This window comes from Bos indicus, chromosome 15 (genome assembly GCF_029378745.1).
Source record: "Bos indicus isolate NIAB-ARS_2022 breed Sahiwal x Tharparkar chromosome 15, NIAB-ARS_B.indTharparkar_mat_pri_1.0, whole genome shotgun sequence".
Taxonomy (NCBI): Eukaryota; Metazoa; Chordata; class Mammalia; order Artiodactyla; family Bovidae; genus Bos; species Bos indicus.
In genome coordinates, this window is record NC_091774.1 from 62,063,011 (window position 1) to 62,071,879 (window position 8,869).

Sequence of the window (8,869 nt, forward strand, 5' to 3'; positions counted from 1 at the left end):
GATGGAGTTACAGAGAATACCATTCTTCTTCTCCCAGATGCCTACAGTGTCACGAACTTCAGACATTCCAGACACATTTAATAGGCTTTATGTATTATTATTATTTTTTCTTTATATAGATTTTTTTTTACTAAATCTGTTTCTTTCTAAAAATAGACTTTGTCACTGTATAAATGGAAAACCAGTGTTTTTTCTAATCTTTATTAAAATAAATCATAACTACTAAAAGAAATTCCTTGATGTCTCACCTAAAACATCATGTACATTGCTAGCAGGCGTTTTACACTTGGGGAAACACTGCTTTAGTGCATGAGAAACACACTCAAATGAGCTGTGTTTATTGTCCAGCACATATAACTACATATCAATACATATCATGGAAGAAATTCAATCAGGAAAACTTCTTCTTAAAGGTGAATTTTTAAAATTCTTTCGACCTCTTTCTCCCATTTCTTCTTTCTTTCTTCCTTTCTTCATTTCCTTCTTCCCCTATCCCTCCCTTCCTTCCTTTCTCTCACTCTTTCTGTGAGATATTGATGATGATAATGTAAGGAAAGATCTTGGGAGAAATAAGGGCTTTATTAATGCCCCACAGGACTTTTCTTGAACTTTGATGAATTCTGATCATGAGGACAACATCCCAGGAGAATTTAAAAATCCTGTCCAATTGAATGCTCCTTTAAGGACTGGGGTGACCCCACAACTACCCTTCCCACCCCACCCCCATGCCCATCTTCATTTCCCAGAGGTACCCTCCTCAGCATGCTGGGCTTCTCATCACCACCTGCGACCCCTCTTCAGAACCGAAGAATGGCGACATGTTTCATCTCTGACAGTGAGTGTTAAGAGGAGCAGAATTGGTGGAGGACCTTGAGTGGCAGGTCAGATTATGCCTGTCAGCTTTGGCCACAGGGCTGCAAAGCTGGAGTTGTTATATTTACCTGTCCTCAGTTATGCTGAAACAGGAGGATAGCCTTCTAGGAAGGTCTGGATTCAGTACAGTGAACAAAACCACTCAGTGAGAGTGCCTGTGAAAATAGTTCATTTTCCTATCAACGGAGTTTTACATCTACTCAGTAAATTTTATCTGAATGTTTCAACTGTAGTAAAATACAGCAAAGTGTAATAAATTTCACTTTATGGGTTTCACAGTTTGAAAACTGCTTCAGGACAATCTGGTTACCGAGGGGACCCAGTGGGAGCAATCCCCAAGTGCTGGTTTCTCTGTGTGGGATTTTGGAGATGACCTGATGCCTTTTGGTGGCCAGTCCATGCAGGTGAGGCATTAGCTCCCACCTGGCCATCGTTTTAGGTGGGATATAAGTCCAGCAAAGCTGGGTTTAAACAGTGAAGAGAGAGAGAGAGAGCAGTTAAGCTACCAAGCAAAGGGCTGCCTGCTTAGCTGGGCAATGAGCAAATGAGCTTCATTAAAGACCAAGTTTAAGTCACTGACATACTACGATATAGCCGAGTCAACCACAGACTGGCACTTGCCATGGGCACTTGCCATCCACCTCTGTAAGGATCAAATCATGTGCTGCCGCAGTTGCTGACTTTCTGGAGAGCAGAAATGAGGCACTCTGTGCTCAAGCAAAAAACTGGCAGAACAGGTCTTCAGATAGATATTTCCAGAAGCTGACTTTATGAATCCAACTTTTGTGCCTCCTAATATCCAGAAAAGCACTGAAATCCTTCGGAGTAATGACTGCTCCTAGTGACTAGCAGAAACTTTCACGAGACTAGCAAAAACCTTCTAGAAAAATATATACTCACCAAAGTCACATATATACTGACTTTCTCCCCTGTCTCTTCGGAGCAGTTTCTCAGAGCTATCTGAGTTGCTCTCTTGAGGGCTGCAGTCCTTATTTTGCCCCAAATAAAACTTAACTCATAACTCTCACATTGCACATTTTTTAACACACAATGACTTTTAATGAACATCGACAGCTGACTGACCCAGAAGATCCTTAGGTTTTTTTTCTCTTTTTCCAAGGAGTTTCCATCCGGGAGTGAATCAAGTAATACTTTTTTTAAGGGAAACTCTTCCAACTGCCCCTCAACAAAAATGTATAGAGTTCAAAGTGCAGTTTACTCAGAGGCAGGCTTTCTTACTTTCAACTTGCTTTTCATTTGCTGTTTTCCTTGTCTTTACAAGTTGTTAATACTTAGGAAGTTCTCCTACTCTAATAAGGCCTGGTCACTGTAGCAATTTGCTTCACTTAGGACCTCCCTCAATGGCACCCCACTCCAGTACTCTTGCCTGGAAAATCCAATGGATGGAGGAGCCTGGTAGGCTGCAGTCCATGGGGTTGCTAAGAGTCAGACACGACTGAGCGACTTCAATTTCACTTTTCACTTTCATGCATTGGAGAAGGAAATGGCAACCCACTCCAGTGTTCTTGCCTGGAGAATCCCAGGGATGGGGGAGCCTGGTGGGCTACCATCTCTGGGGCTGCACAGAGTCGGACACGACTGAAGCGACTTAGCAGCAGTAGCAGCAGTAGGACCTCCCTCTCTCTACCCGGACTTTAACCATCAAATTTTGATTCTTGTCATCTTTTGTTTCTGCTTTATTTAAAATCAATTAAGATCTATGTTAAGCTTCCCTGGTGGCACAGATGGAAAAGAATCTACCTGCAACGTGGGAGACCCAGGTTCAATCCCTAGATAGGGAAGATCCCCTGAAGAAAGGAATGGCAACCCACTCCAGTATTCTCGTCTGGGAAATCCCATGGACAGAGGAGCCTGGTGGGCTACAGTCCATGGGGTCGCAAAAAGTCAGATATGACTGAGCATCTAACACACAAGGATCCATGTTGAATCCTTGCAATGAACCCACTGTTGAAAGTCTTTTAGATTTGTGTGATAAAACTCTGCCATGTGCTATTTGTCAGCCACAGTTGAAAGCGCTTGGTCTGTATAACTTTGTTTCATCCTCACCAGGAGCGCATAAGGCAGAGCTTTTCTTCTAGTTCCTTAAACAGTTAAGGACACTGAGGCAGAGGCTGGTCACAAAACTAGCAAGGAGGAAAGCCAGTATCAAACCCAGGTACTCTGGCTCTGATCTCAGGATCTTCCCCTGAGGCTGTACTTCTTCCTGGGGAGTACCTGGGTAGGGACACAATGTTCCCTGTGTCAAGGCAGTCAGAACCCTGAATTGATAAGGAGAGCTTTAATTTTGACCTAAGAAGGCTTCCCAGATGGCTCAGTGGTAAAAGAATACGCCTGCAGTGCAGGAGACCTGGGTTCGATCCCTGGGTTGGGAAGATTCCCTGGAGAAAGAAATGGCAACCCATTGCAGTATTCTTGCCTGAAAATTCCATGGACAGAGGAGCCTGGAGGGCTACAGTCCATGGGGTCATGAAGAGTTGGACGCAATTGAACACACAGCACACAAGGAGGAAGGAGCTGTCTTTGGAGAATGGAATGAGCCTGAGAGGAAAGGGGTAGAAGAAGGACTGAATCCAGATGAATGCTTGAACACCTTGCAATAGAAGGTATGAGGGCAAGTGGGTCCCTGCAGGGCTCCTGGGCATGGAGGCCTTTTATTGTCCCCCGTTTCCTGTAGGCAAGACCAGCCTCCATGACCTTCCCCGAGTTCCAAAGGGCAGATTCAAACAGTTGCTAATCAAGAGAGGAGCAGCCAAGCCACTTGATGCAAGATTAAAGGGACAAGAGAAGGGCATCAAGATTAGGAGACCCACCATCTGAGACCCACAGCACCACCCTTGAACTATTGCTATAAAACTCTTCATCAAATCCTCCTGGGTTGGGGCACATAGTTTTTTGAGGCAGGAACCCACTGTGTCCTCCTTTGCCTGGCAAAGCGATAAAGCTGTTCTTTTCTACTTCACCCAAAACTCTCTCTGAGATTTGATTTCGCACCAGTGTACAGAGAGGCTGAGCTTTTGGCATCAGGTGAAGGGCAAGAATGTAGAGATTCTGGTTCCATGAAGGACTGGAGGACTGTGCTTTGGGAGCCAAGTGAGGCAGTTAAGCAGAATTGGGAGACTGAGCAATAAACGTTGGATGACAGAGATCCACGCCTTCCACAGCACTGCCAATTCCCTCCAGCCACAGACCATAGGCATCCCAAGAAAGCATCAGCAGAGGCGATAATGAAGCAAACGGCAGTTATGAGGCAGACATTCTCGACAATTCCTCCCCAGAGAAGCCTTAGGTGCCCCCACTTCCCCATTCGACATCTTCTAACCCAACCCTGTTTTATATTCCTGGGTAGTGTTCATCACTGCTGATGTACTTCTCTTCTTGCCTTCCCTCTCATTAGAATGCCATCTTTGTGAACACAGAAACCATATCTGTCTTGCTCCTTGCCTCTCAGTGCCTGGCACACAGTAGCATGAGTGTGTGCATGCTTAGTCATGTCTGGCTCTTTGCGACCACAGGGACTGTAGCCCACCAGGCTCCTCTGTCCATGGAATTTTCCAGGCAAGAATACTGGAGTGGGTTGCCATTTCCTACTCTAGGGAATCTTCCCAATCCAGAGATCAAACTCATGTATCTTATGTCTCCATCTGCATTAGAAGGCAGATTCTTTACTACTGTGCCACTTGGGAAGCTCTGGCATATGATCAGGCCTTAATATTATTTGTTGGGTCCAAGTTGGGCTTCCGGTGGGAGGGTCATGGACAAGATGGTTTCACCGGTGCAGGTCTCTCCGCTCATCAAGCTGGTCAGTTACTCCGCCCTGTTCCTCAGCGTGGCCTACGGAGCCAGGCGCTACAATTATCCAAAACCCTGGGCAGAAGAAGAGAGGAGGATAGCAGAGAAAAAGAAGCAGGATGAGCAGAAATGCATGGAGTGAGAACTGGCAGAAGCCTGAGGGGATAGCATATTAAAGTGAGCCTGCCCTTCTCCAGAACAGTGTGGATGAATAAAGTATAAAAACAAACAAACAAACAAAAAAGACCTTAATAATATTTGTTGAGCAAATGAATAAAAGACCTAGAAAGCCAAAGCATAAATTCATGGACCAATTTTTGCCTAGGCAGACCTGGCAAAATGCACCTGGAAGATGTACCTGGAACCCCCAGAAATAATTCAGAGATGGTCAGTTGGTCTTGGGGTGGAAGTTGAATGTACTGGGCTGGAAGTCCTCACCTAGGGACCAAGAGGCATCATCATTTTGGAATAGTAAAGTCTTGGACAGTTTATTACAAACTCATCTCAGTATAATCACAACCTCTAATTATACACCACCATTTCCATTTTGCAAATGAGAAAGCAAAGGCTCATAAAAAAATTAAACAAATTTCTGGCCCCTGGTCCTATAGCTAGTATCTGAAAGAACAAGCGTTTGAAATCCGGTCTAGCTGTGTCTGTAAGTCATGCCATTTCCATTATGCCACGTTGGTTAACATCCACCCTTGGGTCTGTTTCCCATCCTTGAGGTGGATGAAGAGGAAGAGACAGCACATACATAAATCTTTCAAAAGAGCAGCTGCCGCATAGACCATGTGGGGCCCAAACTGAAAATCAAAACACAAGCAAACATGACTAAAGTTCATGGTCTTTACCTGCCAAGGCACAGCCGAAACAAAAAGAAGATCTGTTTGAGGTATATGATCTAAAATGATCTCTTCATGGCCAGCTTATGACATAAAAGTGTTTTTAAGCTGCTATTGCACAAAAGTGACTGAGCCATCATATTTCATAGCCCACCTAACTTTCTAGCTACCAGAGCATTTGACTGATAAAACATCACTCAAAAGAGACTGTGGTATTGTATGTGTGAGGTCTGTTCATTTAAAGTTAGCTTCTTTTTATTGTGGTGGACGAGTGAAGGATTTGCCCAATTTTCACTGTCCTTGAAATATCTTTTCAGACATCAATGGTGGAGTCTTTGTCCTACATTTCTTTCCCTCACAACTCTCATGAGAACACTTAACCTTGCCTTCCTGGGTGCAAAGAGAGTCAATGAGTAGTCAGTAGTTGTAACTAATCAATATTTTATTCCCAATTCAATTTCAACAATGGAGAATGAAGTGACTTTTAAAAGACCAAAGAGAAATACTTTGACAAACATCCCAGAAAGTGTACAAAGTTAGGGTTAAAATGAAATCTTCAATCTTTTGCTAAGAAATTCCATTTCTGTAGATCATTCTTCTAAAGAAATAGTAACTATAAAAAATGGTTTCAATCTTTTAGAAAAGAGATTGAAAGAAAATACACCAAAATATTTAATGGGCTATATTTGTGTGAAGGAATTATAGATTATTTTTCTCTCTTCTATCAGCTCATCAGTATTTTTTAGATGTTTTATGTTTATGTGAGGTAAAATATCCTACTAAAGTTTATTTTAACTTTTTTTTGAAAGGAAGAATATTTCCAACCCTTCCCTAGGAAAACAAATTTATATCAAATACTTTGTATTTCTTGAAGACTATGGCTTCAGGCTGAGGAGCAGTCTGCATTAGAAGAATCACTCAACCTCTTTCAGAGAACTGTGTGTGAACTGAAAGATATCTCTGAACATCCCTGAAAGATGCAGGTGCTTTTAAGAAGTATCTCTTGTCTCAGAAGAAACTGGGAATTAATAGATCACTGTTCTTATATCTGAATTACATTAGTGACATTGTTAAGTGAGAGAACATGCTGAGGGTGATAGCCAGAATTCTAAGCTGGTCCTCCAAATTCTTGGCTTCTTGTACATACAAAGCTGCTCCCAGTTATTCAGCCAAACACTAATAGTGTTGTGAAAGGATTTTGAAGATTTAATTAAATTCTCAAATCAGTTGACATCAAGATACAGAGAGGTGGTCTGACCTAATCACATAACCCTTTAATTCCAGATCAAGAGTTCAGAAGCTGGGAAGTCAGAGATTCTATGCACTAGAGATTTGACACGGCCTTGCCGACTTGAAGATGGGCCATGTGTGGGAATGTAGGCAGTTTTAGCAGCTGAGAGTGGGCTTCAGCTGACCAACAGCAGCAAAACAGTGACCTACTTCAGTCCTACAACCTCAAGGAACATAATTCTACCAACAACCTGAAAAAGTTTGGAAATCGATTTTTTTCTCAGAGCCTCCAAATAACAGCCCATTCTGGGCTGTATATTGAGTTTAGCCTGTGAGACTAAGTTGAGGACCCAGCCATGCTGTGCTGTACTCCTGACCTAGAGAAGAAATATATACTGTTTTAAGGTGCTAAGTGTGTGGTAATAAGTTACTTAACGTGTGTGTGTGTGTGTCAGATGTTCAGTCATGTCTGACTCTGCGACCCCATGGACTGTAGCCCACCAGGCTCCTCTGTCCAAGGGATTCTCCAGGCAAGAGTACTAGAGTGGGGTGCCACTTCCTTTTCCAGACTTAACAATAGAAAGCTAATATAATGGGTTGTTGAGTGTTTGCTCAAACTTATGTCCATTGAGTCGGTGGTGCCGTCCAACCATCTCATCCTCTGTTGCCCCTTCTCCTATTCTCCTCAATCTTTCCCAGCATCAGGGTCTTTTCCAATGAATCAGCTCTTCACATCAGGTGGCCAAAGCTTTAGCATTAGTACTTCGAATGAATATTCAGGGTTGATTTCCTTTAGGATTGACTGATTTGATCTCCTTGCTGTCCAAGGTACAGAGTATTTATTATGAATGAAGGATATTTTGGTCTATACAGAAAGGAAAATTTTTCCTATCTTATCCTGACCTCCAATTCATTTCCCAAATGTGTAATTCACTCCAGAGCATTCTGCAGAGTGTTAATGATGATGGTTTTTCTCCTTTACTGAGTTTCAATACTAAGGAAATGAATAATATTTCCCTGGTGGCTCAGGTGGTAAAGAATCCACCTGCAATGTGCAGACTCAGGTTTGATGCCTGGGTCAAGAAGATTCCCCAGGAGAAGGAAATGGCAACCTACTCCACTATTCTTGCCTGGGAAATCCCATGGACAGAGGGGCCTGGCAGGCTACAGTCCATGGGGTCACAAAGAGTCAGACACGACTGAGTGACTAACACTTTGACATTGACTACTGGTAATACTAATAATATAAATAGATAACACACAGTATAGCATTATGCTAAATACTTTACATGCATTCTCTCATTTAATTCCTACAACAATCATCTTAAGACAGAAATTATTGTTATCTGAATTTTAGATGAGGAAGCTGAGGTTTAGAGAATTACAGAAACTTAGAAATCACTCTGATTCTAAACCCATTTGCCTGGTGGGGAGTTTACTGATGGAGTTCAAAGAGTTCATTGTTCTCTTTGTGTTTTATATATTCAGGTCTGTTGGTAAATATGAGAAACTAGGAAACCAAAAGGAATATATAACAGAGATGGCAACGATTTAAAATCTCAAAATCAGGTTGATCTAAAAGGAAATTTGACAACCATTTTACAAAAAAAAATTTTTTAATGCATTTTCCTTAGCAGGGTAGATAACACAATTGCTTAAATTAAATAATTGTCTAGACTTGATTGCTAAGATTTTTCAACTGTTTTTTATTTGTGAGATTTGAAAAAATACTAGGGAAATTTATTTGCCAAGAGTTGAGTCAATCAGTTAAGCAGCAATTAAAAATTCCGTTGAGAGGGACATAATAATTTGATTCTTTTTATTACATTACATTAGTGCAGCTACTTTGAAAAGCCAGGAAGTAAATTCTGTAGAACAAAGTAGCTCAAACATATATAAGAGACATTAGAATATTTGCCAACAGTTGATCAATAAATAGAAAGAAAGATTATATATTTCCAAAAGATTAAGTGTGAGGAACTCACTCAAGAGTAATGCTGTCCTGTAGAAATAGAATGCAAGGTGCAAATTTAATTGCAAATTTTCTAGTAGCCACATTTAGAAAAGCACAAAGACGTGAAGTTACTCTTAGTACTATGTTTTATTTAACC

The 8,869-nt window shown here is 41.7% G+C and overlaps 1 pseudogene; it reads left to right on the plus strand.

Annotated features, from left to right (window-relative positions):
- The first annotated feature begins 4,654 nt into the window (after positions 1-4,654).
- Positions 4,655-4,825, plus strand: LOC109569484 (ATP synthase subunit e, mitochondrial pseudogene; annotated as a pseudogene).
- Positions 4,826-8,869: the final 4,044 nt, after the last annotated feature.